The sequence below is a fragment of the Lynx canadensis genome, chromosome C2 (genome assembly GCF_007474595.2).
Source record: "Lynx canadensis isolate LIC74 chromosome C2, mLynCan4.pri.v2, whole genome shotgun sequence".
Lineage (NCBI taxonomy): Eukaryota > Metazoa > Chordata > Mammalia > Carnivora > Felidae > Lynx > Lynx canadensis.
In genome coordinates this window covers 88,186,371-88,199,945 of record NC_044311.2, presented here as the reverse complement: position 1 = coordinate 88,199,945, position 13,575 = coordinate 88,186,371, and the positions used below count along the sequence as shown (strand labels likewise).

At 36.0% G+C, this 13,575-nt stretch overlaps 1 protein-coding gene across 5 annotated transcripts in view; it reads right to left on the bottom strand.

Moving 5' to 3' along the window:
* The window catches only part of ZNF148 (zinc finger protein 148), a 122,623-nt gene that overhangs the window by 16,571 nt on the left and 92,477 nt on the right, over positions 1-13,575 (bottom strand). The gene's annotated exons all lie outside the window — the stretch shown is intronic.

Genomic DNA, 13,575 nt, shown 5'->3' with positions numbered 1-13,575 from the left:
TCAACATGTTTGGTCCTTAAGAAAATGCAAATTAAAACAATGAAAGACAAGTACATGCCTATTAGAATGGCTAAAAAAAAAAAGAAGTATGACAATACCAAGTATTGTCAAGGATACAGATCAAATGGACTGCTTACAAACTACTATAGAAGGCAAAATGGTATAGCCACTTGGGAAAACAGTTTGGTGGTTTCTTATAAAGTTAAACATACACTTAAAACATGACCCAGCAATTCCACTTCTAGGTAGTTTCCTAAGCAAAATGAAAATGTGTTCACAAAAAAGCTATATGCAAATTTTAAAAGCAAATGTTTATAGAAGCTTCACTCATAATCACCCAAAACTGGAAACAACCCAAATATACCTCAACTGGAGAATGGGTGAACCAACTGTGGTATATCCATACAATAGAACAATGCTCGGAAGTAAAAATGAATGAAATAACCGATGCATCAACAGCATGGATGACTCTCAAAGGCACTATGATAAGTGGAAGAAGCTAGACTCAAAGGATACAAACCACATGGTTTAATTTATAGGATATCCTGAAAGAGGCAAAGGATGGGAATTGGAGAGGAATTTGGGGGAGTGACAACTGTTCTCTATCTTGACTGTGGTGGTGATTACACAAATGTATAAATTTTATACATTTGTATACAGTGTATACACTAAAAATAGTAAAGCTTATTGTATGTATATTAAACCTCAGTTTAAAATAATGAAAAAAAGAAGTTTAAAGCCAAGAAAATATATTTCCCTTAAGAAGAAAAAGGTAACGAAAATTTAAACTATCTAAATGTATACGTATACAAAACACCAGAAAAATCCCCAGCTATTTTGCAAAATAAAATAAATCACTATTAGCCCATCTTCCTCCAAAAGATCGAAAGCTTTCCAACTCACAGAGGAATACATACAGTACTAGGAACTAAAGTTCTCTTTTGATTATTTTGATTTTCTCAGTGAAATAGGAAACAGACAATCAGCTGAAAGTGAGAGGGTAGGAGGAAATGTTGGAGGTTTATGAAAAGGAGGTTTATGAAAAGGTATGAAATATTTGGGAGAAAGGTTGGCAAGCTTTTTCTGTAAAAGATCAGACAGTGAATATTTTAGGTTTTCAGAGTCATACAATCTCTGTCACAGTTACTCAACTCTGGTACTGGAGGGAGAAAACAGCCACTGACATTCCATAAAGGAATGGATATGGCTATGTTCCAATAAAAGTTTAATTACCCTAACAGGCAACAGGTGGAACTGGCTCATGGGCTGAAATATGGACCCCATCCAGATGAGTGGTAGACTGAATGGACTGTGAGGGAATACACGATTTCCAAAAGGCATTAAGGGCCCTACTTAATGTTTAATGTGACCCTAATTCAGCACAGCTTTGTTTTATTTCAGAAACGGCAAGAGTTAAATTTCCCAAAGTTGTAATTTAGCCAAGTGAGTACTATGTATGAAAGAGAACAAAAAGTATGAGTTAAGCAAAGTAGTGATTACGAAGACAACAGAATTTAAACTGGAAAGGAAAGAGATGCTGAGGAAAAGGAGCGCTAGTGAAAAGGAGGTATAATGACTGGACTGTAGGTCCTAGTAGAGATAAAAGATTGTTGAAACCTAAGTACCAGAAAGCATCAGCAGCAATGACAGGAGATAGTGCTTAGAAAATGAGAAACTGAAATCATGAAGAGATTAAGGTTTGGTAACCACTAGCATAAGGTATGACCAAGAGTGAGGTAGAATGAATGATAAGATCGTCAATAAAGCAGAGGTCTAAGAACTGACAGAGTAGGACAGTCAAAGAATAAACTTTGACACTGGTTGGCAAACTTACTCTATAAAGAGTCAGATAGTAAATATATTAAGTTTTGTGGGCAAAGAGGTAAAAATCAAGGATATTGTATACATACTTCTATAAGGAAAAAAGAACTTCCATGTATATTTTATTGATGAAATTCAACATATAATAATAATAAGGGTGATAATAACAGAATAGCAAAGTAATAATAGAATATAATTTCTGACCATACAGATGTACTAATGAGAAGACTGGGATAATTTTTTATGGGAGGATGTTGTGTTTCACTGAATTGGGGTTGGAAGTTAATGTTCCTTATCATCAAAGTTGATTGCAAATGTTTATCTGCTAATGCTGATCTGTAATGAGATTTTATGTATTCTTTAAAACTCTTTTAAAAGTCACAAAGATACTGACATTAATCCATGAAAATAGAATTTTAATTAAGAATTATTCATCACTTGGAAGGCATTTACAGAATTCTGTTAGATTCTTTTCTTGATATTTGCCTTTTAGCATGCTATTACATTGGAGATGAATTACTTGCAACTGAAGGAGGAGGTGGCGTTACAGTTGAATGGTTGGTGAAATACAAAAATTTCTTTTGCGCTTGCATCAAGGTCTAAAATCTAATGAAAATATAATTTGAGGCTGGAAAATGTATCTACCCCGTATTTACGTGGGAATGGAGATTTTGCCTCTTGTAACTGGTAACAATAGGGGAAGTGTATAAAGCAGCATTTTGTGATTCAACATTAGCAGCTTTCAAAACGACTTTACCACAGAAGTTTCACTACCAACACTGTTTTCCCCTTGTAGCATTAGGTTTAACTTACTAAGAAACATTTTCAAGTCTTCAGCAAAACCTAATTTTCAGAGCCATTTTCCACTGTTCTATATAATAGTGGTTGGGAGTAGTTCTCATTCAGAAAAATTCTAACGTTACATCTATATTTGGAAACTCCCAGGGGTGCCTGGGTGGCTCAGTCAGTCAAGTGTCTGACCCTTGATTTTAGCTCAGGTCATGATCTCACAGTTTGCAAGTTCAAGCCCCACAATGGGCTCTGTGCTGACAGTGTAGAGCCTGCTTGGGATTCTCTCTCTCCCTTTCTTTCTCCCTCTCTCTCTCAAAAATAAACATTAAAAAAAAAAAAAAAAGAACAACAACCTCCCAATGAAACTTTACCAATTCTAACATATTAAACTGCTATTAGAATAAGTCAGGATATTCGCTTCTGTTTCAGAGGAAAATTCATGGGAGCAATAAGGGTTAAATCCATTAGAGCAAATGAAGATCGCAGTTGATAACTACTGGTTCAATGACACATAATAAATTCAAATGTTTCCACAAAGTACCGCTCAGGTAATACAATGAACAAGCTTTAAATGCTTTACATTTTCTCAAGCTCTGTAAATTAGTTCAACTAAACTTTTTCAGCTCCACACATATTTCTCCCACAATCAGTTGTAACACATCTTAGTGGAGTCCACTTTGGATTATAGTGAAATAATGTTTTCTTGTGTATTCTTTTTAAGAAAATAAAACCACCTTTATTGAGATTTAATTTAACCATTTAAAGTGTATCATTCCATTTTGAAAATATTCTTGCCTACAGTTGTTCCACAGAGGCTAATTCTTCAGTCACTTCAAACCTGGCACAGTATCCTTGAATAAGTAACAATTGAGGAGTACTGGTAACATCTGTCAACTAATCAAGAGCCAAGGAAACTACCTGAAATCATTTCCCTTATTTTTTAATTGACTATTGATGTTGCTCCATGTAGGATTTCATTTGAAACCCAGGGTTCCACAATAAAGGCTGAAAACCAATTGACCTATACTGCCTTCACTCCATTAGTTACTTCTGTTTACACTGCTATTAAATTTCATCTATACTTATTCTTCCTTTAAAATATCTCTCACATCAATCTCATTCCATTTCTGGTCTTAATGTCTTGTTCATAAATTCAGATCCTCATTACTTTGCAAGAGTATGATCGTGGCATTCCTAAGAAACCTCATAAAAACAATTGTTGCAATGAGAGAGAAAAAGAAAGATTGGGATTCATTTCAGAAGTTACTTTCAGTAGAAAAAAAAACTTAAAAAAATTTTTTTATCATTTATTTATTTTTGAGAGAGAGAGAGAGAGAGAGAGAGAGCGCAGAGAGGGGCAGAGAGGGGCAGAGAGAGAAGGAGACACAGAATCTGAAGCAGGCTCCAGGCTCCAAGCTGTCAGCACAGTGTCCAACGTGGAGCTCAAACCCAGGGACCATGAGATCATGACCTGAGCTGAAGTTGGACGCTTAACTGACTGAGCCACCTAGGCGTCCCAGAGGAAAAAAAAAAAAAAACAAAAAAACTTTGATAGGTGATTAGTCAATCTAAAACTCAAATACTCCTGACCAAATAAATCCTGATTGTTAAAGAACAATGGCTTCAACTTTCAATTCACCACTGTAATGATTTAATGTAAACTTTGTTTATACACAATATTCAGGAACATATTTATCATTCAAGAACTGTCATCCAAAATGTTAAAATAATGCAAATGTTAACAGCTTAGAAATACAAAATATCACATGAAATACAAAGGGAAAAATGACCAAAACTGCTATTATTCTGCTAGAACAGTCTGTTACCATTGTCTATTTCTTGGCTACAATCTAATTCTTTTTAATATCATAAAAAACCTACACAACATCAGTTAGCCACTGAGCAAATTCTCCTATTAAATAATAGAAGTCTCAACGGTTAAGTGCAGCATCAAGCAATGTTTTTGGTAGGTGGCCTCTACCCCTCCTTGTAACGATAGTTCTCTTCTCCACCCCTGCTTCGCATTTCATCTCCTTAATAACAGCCCCTCAAATATCTCCTAGTCCCTAATCATTTATGCCCATGGCTTTAGCATAAGGAAATCCTGGTATTTTTCACTGAATCCTAACAATTTAAAAGAATACCTTTCAGTTCCAGGTTCCCATGAGTCCATCCTCCATTTCCTCCCAATTCTGGCATTAGAAAAATAAAATGTCTTAACAGGAAGACCTGTCTATAGGTATAAAGCTACCTTCTTAAGACTCTAGAGTTACTGCTGATCAGACTTCATGTCCCTCCCCTCTATCCAATGATACATAACTAAAAAGTAGATGAAGCAGGTAAGAACACACCTGACTGAATTTTAAGGATGAAGACCACTCTTCCATTATATAAGCAGAACAGGACTATATATGAGAATACTATTGTAGCTTCAAACAATAGCAATATATGCTATTCTTTTGGTGCCAGTATTTATTTTTTCACAATTGTGTCTGTCTTTTTAAATTTTAAATAATCTATAATCTAGTCAGCTTCCCAAGGTAATTAAGAGTTGACTGAATATACTTTCTAGAATAATTAAAAATGCACACTGAAAGTTCTTGCTCAGCAGTTATTCTTTATATGCCCTTAGAAAGTCAAAATCAAACTAGATAATGAAATGTAAGTAAAGAAGAATCAGTTAAGCCTTGGAAAGAATTTACAGATGGATGAAAATATATGGGGAGGGGGAATCAATAAACTTCTAGTTGATTTATTTTCTATGTCCTGTAGAAAATAAAGAGTAGGAAGTATTTCCATCAATGACCAATAATGCAAACAGCATAAAAGCAGCACAGGAGATGGAGCTGAAGAGATAAATTAACTACCTACTACTACATTAGGATGTCAGTCCTATGACATGTTTGCTTCCTAACAGTATCATGAAGTTCATGTGACTCTCTCCAAAAGATCTATAGGAGAGCAAAAAAGTTATAAAATATGTAGAAGCAGTTCCTATTATTGTGGCTGCTTTCAAAGAATGTTAAGACAGTTCCATAACATTCAAATTAAGAGTTGAAAATGATAATAACATTTAAGAACTTGTGAAAATCAGAAACTCTTCAGAGATAACGTCTAAGGAACTTAAAAGTATCCAGGAGGGGTGCCTGGGTGGCTCAAGTCAGTTAAATGTCCAGCTTTGGCTCAGGTCATGATCCCATGGTTCGTGAGTTGAAGCCCCACATCAGGCTCTGTGTTGACAGCTCAGATCCTGGAGCCTGCTTCCGATTCTGTGTCTCCCTCTCTCTCTGCCTCATATCCATTCTCTCAAAAATAAATAAACATTAGAGGCACCTGGGTGGCTCAGTCGGTTAGGCGTCCGACTTCGGCCCAGGTCATGATCTCACAGTTCGTGGGCTTGAGCCCTGCACCGGGCTCTGTGCTGACAGCTCAGAGCCTGGAGCCTGCTTTGAATTCTGTGTCTCCCTCTCTCTCTGCCCCTTCCCTACTCACACTCTGTCTCTGTCTCTCAAAAATAAATAAACATTGAAAAAACATTTTTTTAATAAAAAATAAACATTAAAAAGAATTAAAGTATCCAGGAAAATAAGAACAAATAACCTTGATAAGTAAAATCAGATCGCCTTACTCTATATCCTATTTCTTCATCTTTTGTCCAAACCAGACAGTACATTTTGTCAGCCACTCTTCCATCAAAGACCCTAATAAAATATATGAATCCCGAAATTGTCATTAAGAGTTGTCAAATGAAAAACTTTTTCAACCAATAATTTTTTTTTTTATCAGCCAATCCAAACATCTGAAAATGTAACGAATTCTAGACGTGAAAAGCATGAATGTTGGTAATCCACTCAAATGAATTCTGGAATAATAAGTAGTAGTTGTCAAAAAGCTTCAAATACTGAAGGTCTTCAGGTATTTGAATTCAAGGAAATAACTGTGTATTCTTCCAAAAGAATGTGTACAAGAAACCATCAGATTTAGATTCAACTGTCTTAATGCTTCATCTTCTGTAGAGTATGAAATAATAAGGAGTAGGGGGGAGTCAGGGAAAGACCCATATTAAAGTAACTTATCTTGTTCTAGACTAACCACATTTTCTAAAGTAACTAAAAATGATTTTAAAACAATCAAAACTGAGAAACTGCTGCCCAGAAGTAACTTTCAAAAAATTTAGAAGTTCTATGTGTTAAATTAAATGTGGGGAGTCCTTTTTTAGCTCTTTTCCTGAGAATTAGTGCATCCTATACTGTCCAAAAATGAAGAGAATCTTGGGCACCTCAGTGACTCAGTTGATTAAGCATCTGACTCTTGGTTTTAGCTCAGGCCATGATCTCAGGGTTCATGAGATCGAGTCCTGCGCCAGGTTCTGCATAGACAGCATGGAGACTGCTTGGGGTTCTCTCTCTACTCTCTCTCTGCCCCTTCCCCACTTGCTCTCTCTCTCTCAAAGTACATAAATTTAAATATTAAAAACAACAATGAAGAGGATCTAAAGTCCAAAATACATAACTCTGTTTCACTGCAATACTCCATTGGTTTCCAAATTTTGCCTACTTCTCACAACTTGGTCACAAAACTGAAGTAATATTACATTCCTTAAAGCTTAACAATGTTGTTTCATTTGTTTAAAAACCTTTAATACCTGAAAATAAACTTGATTAATACATTTGCAATTATCTGAATAAATTATTCGTTTAGTTCTAAACAGTTAACAAAAAAAGTAACACATTCACTAAATTTCCACTTTTCTTCACAGACCAATAATATACTTCCAACATGGAATTTAAATGCCCTGATATTTTATAATGCTTACAGGATAATAAATTTGTCACTCCTTAGCCTGGCATCAAGATTTGACAATACAGTTCTAAAATCAAGCTTTCTAGTCTTAGCTCTTCACCCCCACTCTACACCATCCCCTTTTCTGCTCTATTCAGAATGGCCACTTATACACTGTCCATCTTGCTTTTGTTTACTCCACATCAGGTGGGACCTGCTCTTACTCCTACATCCACAGACTTCATTTCAGGCAGGCACACCCAGTTACCTGCAAGCTGTAGGGCCAGGTCTGTTGAGTGGCTCTGCTCTTACCCGAACAAAATAAAAACCTCCATGTTTAAAATCAAAAGTTTTTGTCAACACAAAATTTTCTTGGTGCTTGATCTACCCTTTGAATAGCATACTGGTTAAGAGAATGAATTCTGAAGACCTGGACTGTGTTGTTAACCAACTGTGCACACTGAGGCAAGTTACTATTTAATCATTTTGACCCTCAGTTTCCTTACCTGTAAAAAAAAAAAAAAAAAAAAGAAAAAAAAAGGGAAGAATAGTACCCTCTCTTTGAAGGACTGCTGTGAGGATAAAGTGAGATAACTTATGTACTGTTTAATTCAGTTCTTGGCAGAGAACAGGTACTCAATAAATTTATTTGACATTATTATTAGGGTCATGATCTGAATTCTTAGGAATTTCTAGCTTTTTAACTATCTTAAAGTACCTGCCTCTTTTCGGTTCTTTTAACCTAGCACATTTAGCATACCTAGCAGGACACACTGCTTGTCCTGTTATGTGGCATCTCCAATTGTCCTGATGTCTTTCAAAATGTCTGTCACTCTCTCTGTGTTTCTGAACTTATTATCTGCTTACCTATCTTTGCCCGAACATTCCCAACTTCAATACACCAGATTTTTCTCCTGGTCCTGGCTTCATCATGCTTCTGCTCTACTACCTATAGTTCCTGTGATGACACCTAACTGCCATGTAACACATGGAAAACTCTAACATCTTCCACGAAGCCACCAATCTGAATCCTCACTGGCCTAAACACTTCAAGCACATGTTGTCTGTACTTGCTTGTACAGGACTTGTCAAATTGTGAGTCATCCCACTCACATGTTCACTCATTCAATAATGATACAAATAAAAGAAGGAGACTACTTCGAGATTCCCAATTTGTTAAACTAGAGACTGTCAAAACAAACGATAAACTTTTTTTTTTTTTTTTAACTACAGACACTATGAACTAACAAAGAACATTTCACATGGATTTGAGGGGAAGGGACTCACATACACAAACTATACACAATTGAAAACTACGCAACTTTCATTATACAGCCTCTGGTTCTCCGTATTTTGGTACTAATGCATAATGTTAAAATGGAGTTAATTTTCAGAATGACTTCTCTGAACAAATAAAAAAACTTTAAAAGTATGACATAGTTTTATTTATGTACGTATGTGTGTGTATACACATGTGTATATGTGGGTGTATGATTTCTTTTACATCTTTACTGAGATACTTGGTTTTATAGTGTTAAAGCTTTATATGTATTTTATGTGTAATCAAATCTTTTAGTGTGAACTATCAACAGTTTTACAGAGGGAAAAAACCTGGTTTCTGGCTTTGTTAAACCAGAGAAATGTCAGTCACAGCAATCTGTAGTTAGTTCCCTGCTTAATCTTTCTTGGCAGGCTCTGCCCATGCCAGTGCTAGTATCTAGCTTCAGCAATCATAGTGCCAGCAGCAAGTAATGCAGGCAACATCCTCAGTAGCAAAAACAGTATTCAGTTCCTTCATCTCCACAAACAAGAGTTAAACTCTAACTAGGTCTGTAACATTTTCCTTTAATGAGACCTCTCTCTATTATAGCTAATAAACTACAGATTGGGGATTCAAATAAGAGAAAAAAATTGTATGTTTTATTAATAACTGAACTATAATGAAGGAAGTACAAAGTGTTGAGTTAATTTAGTCAAGGGTGAATCAACATTCTTACTCCACCCCACTAGCCCAACTGGTTTTTAAAAAAAGAAAATGCTATCGTTCAGCCTTTTAACACGGTTTCGAATAAAAGTCAGAGTCAAAAGGAAAAGCAGCTCAACATGTTTCAGGTGTAAAGAGTGCTAACTTAGGTGACAGGTTTTCCAGGTTCTTATGTTTCATCTATACAATTGTATGTATGAAGAACTAAAGCTTTAAAAAAGCTTTTTCTTAATGTTTATTTTTAAGAGAGAGATGGACACAGTGTGAGCGGGGGAGGGGCAGAGAGAGAGGGAGACAGAATCTGAAGCCGGCTCCAGGCGGAGAGCTGTCAACACAGAGCCCAAAGTGGGGCTCGAACTCACAAACTCATGACCACGATCTGAGCCAAAGTCGGACACTTGACCAACCGAGCCACCCAGGCGCCCCCCCAAAGCCTTAAAAAAAAAAAAAAAGGAAAAGAAACTAATGAAAATGCTTAACTCTGAATGATTTGGTTTATTTTCAAAATCCTTTTTATTTTAGGGAGGAAGAACATTCTATAAAAACTTCCCCACATACAAAAATGGCTCCTGACATCTTACTAATGAGATAAAAATAAATTATGAAAACTGCCATACTATAAAAATAACCATGATTTGCTAAAACAGGCAGAATATCAAGATAGGTATTCTGTGGTTTACTATTTATTGGAATTTAGAGAACTAATACAAAATTAAAATAAAATATTGAGGGGCAGCTGGGTGGTTCAGTCAGTTAAGCATCCGACTTGATTTCAGCTCAGTCATGATATCTCAAGGTTCGTGAGATCCAGCTCTGCATCAGGCTCTGCACTACAGCATGGAGCCTGCTTGGGATTCATATTCATTCTCTCTCTCCCCCTCTCCCCCTCCCAAAACAAATAAAATAAAATAAAATATTGAAAATTATATTAAGTTCTTTACACCTCAAACCCATACCCCCTTCTCCATGGCAGTAAGACTGCCACTTCCTTAGAGTAAAAGTGTGACAAGGTGCCTAGAGAAGAACATAACTGGATATATGTTATTTGAAAATTTAGTCTAGGGGCGCCTGGGTGGCGCAGTCGGTTAAGCGTCCGACTTCAGCCAGGTCACGATCTCGCGGTCCGTGAGTTCGAGCCCCGCGTCGGGCTCTGGGCTGATGGCTCAGAGCCTGGAGCCTGTTTCCGATTCTGTGTCTCCCTCTCTCTCTGCCCCTCCCCCGTTCATGCTCTGTCTCTCTCTGTCCCAAAAATAAATAAACGCTGAAAAAAAAAAAAAGAAAATTTAGTCTATATATGCATTTGAAAATGCAAAGGAAAAGACACCGTAGATAAAATAAAAGTACATGATGACATCGTAAATCTGCCAGTGACAATGAATGCTTAACTTTGGTATGTACGTGACCCTAAACAAAATGATCAATTAAGATGTTTATGTTCAATCTTGGCTTCAAGTCCACACCTTCTCTCCCATATTCCCAAACATACCGTAAGCAAAGGGCCTAGAACACATTCACAAAGAAGACAGAAATCTCCCATAAATGCCAAAAATAGCAGTCCCAAGAATATTTGCCCTTTTCAATGCTTTAGGCTACAGCTTTAACCAGAATTTCATGGATCAGCCTCTAGATGAAACAGTACTCCCCCTAAAAATGATATTTCATAGGTTAAGCCACATTCTGGAAACATTATTAAGTGATAACGTGTCCAAGCTGAGTTTTACAATTTTCTATTTGAAAAGCAAATCAAGCTTTTGGTTTTTAAAAGCCACAGATTTCTTGATTGGTGACAAAAGCAGTCAAGCAGGTAATGATTTTCAATCGTGTTGCAAACAGAGCAGAGTACAGGCTTGGAGGCTGGGAAAGCTAGAGGAGTCAGTAGAATGAGGCCTAGAGGAATGAGGGAGACCATAAGGAAAACTGAGCCTGTAGGAACTAGCAGTTCTTCTCATGACATGACCTTTGAGGATCAGTTGATAAATGACTCATTACCTTCTAGACAATTTAAAAATGGATAAAAATACACAAAATTTCTTTACTGCCATAACTACTTCGATGCATTCTTCTAAATTAAGAACCTAGAGAGAGAAAGCCTTGACATGGGCAAACTTTAGGGCACTGCCCCCCTCTCCAAAACTAAAAGCCATTTAAAACATGAAAGAAGAACAGTAAGGACAGAATAATACACGTTGGAGAACATATTTGTGGTTCTAAATATATATTCCCAGATAGGTATAGCTTACAGGTATCTCGATTACAAGACAAAAATACCTTACTGTCTTCAGAAAGAGTCCATAAAAAGAACCAAGAAAATGAAGAAGGAAAAGCAATTCCCTTTTTGTCAGCTCCATCTGGGGGGTTGAGGTGGGGTGAACAGTGAAGCAAACTGAGTCTCTCTTCAAAAGAAACTTTTCTCTGTTAAGGAACCATAGTTACTGGTTTGCTCTGGTTGTTCCTCTCAATTTCTTATCTTTTTCTAACTGTATCCTCTATAACATGAGAACCCCAGCCTTTGCTTCCGTCCTTTTTAGATATTACTAAATATCTTAGGAAGATATTTACTAAATAACTTAGGAAGGCTAAGCTGTAAGTGGCTTAGTGGCATAGCAAGAAAAACTCAAAACAGTCCAAAGATATTGTTCTGCTTCTAGTCCCATTCTGCAGTTAAGTGATTTCACATGTATATCTGGAGTCACAGAGTTAAGTTGGAATCTTAGCTCCATCATATATTTGCCAGATTATATAAATTTAGAAAAATTTCTTAACTTCTTCTGTGTGCTTCATCTTACTTCCTCAACAAAAAATGTGGACAGTAATAGCTCCTCTTTCAAGATTAATGTGAGAACTAAATGAGCTACTTAACAAAATATTTATTAGCACAATATCTGATCTTAGTAAATTATCAATAAATATTAACTACCCATTATAACCTGTTTAAATCCAAGATACCCTTCCTGGCCTAGCACAGTTGTTTTTCCAGTGAGATTACAGAGTTGTGACCAGCACATTAAAGAAAAATTTACTAGAACAGAACAGAAAATAGCAGAGTGCAGTAACAGAAAGTACTGTTTCAAAAATCTTTTTGTCAGATACACACACACACACACACACACACACACACACTCCCCTCTCTCCCCCCACCCCCTCTCTCTCAACTGAGCCTCCTGCAGTTTTTCTGTGTTCCCTTCCCTATATACCCTTAATAGCTAACACATCTGACTCTTGCTCAAGGGCACAACAGCATGTTGTATAAAACTCTACAACACTTCTCACACTGTGCTTGTTTATATGTATGTCTCTCCCATTAGAATATAAATTTCATGGAAACTACCTTATATTGCCTATGTATTTCTGATACTGAAAAATACTGAAGGCTCAGTAAATTTTTGTTGAATGAATGAGTAAATCATCAAAACCTAATAGGTATTAAGAACATACAAAATTATTTAAGCAGTTTGTCATTACCTGATCAGGTTTTATTACTGTACAGAAATATAAATTTGGCTACAAGTTGCATAAAATCAATAAAGTTGTTCTTTCTCCCAAAGTGCCTATTACACTCCCTTCCATCTGGAAGTGATGAATACATGTTTACTTAAGAAACTGAAATGGATGTTGTGCATAATGATCTCTGAAAAGTAGAACTTTAAAGTATATACATGTGCTGCACAGTTGGAAGTTTTATTTAAGGAGACCGGCCACATTCATGCTTCTTTGTTAGGGGCAAAAAGAAAGGGCAGTTATTAGGCAGAAGAAGTTGCTTCTTTTATATGACAAACTGTCCAGGATGCCCTTTCGTAGGTACTACAGGTACCTTGAGAAAACATCGAAATAATAACACTGGGCAGATACTTGCTTAATTACTTAATATAGAAAAATATGAAGAACATTAGTATTTTCAATATTCATATATCACCATCATTCCCAAATCTGTTTAAATGTAAGAATCAAAGTGATACCAATTCACCAACCCTGCTTTTGTTCCATCACAAAAAGGCAAAACACTAGAAATAAATTCTAAAGAAACACTTTTCACCATGCTTATAGACATCAAAGTCAAAAGCTAACAGTCTACTAAGTTAAGGTTATATATAAAACTTGGTTTTACATTTGTCAAAAAATAAAATAAAATAAAATAAAATAAAATAAAATAAAATAAAATAAAAGCAAATAAACACCTGCTCTAAAATAAGACTTAA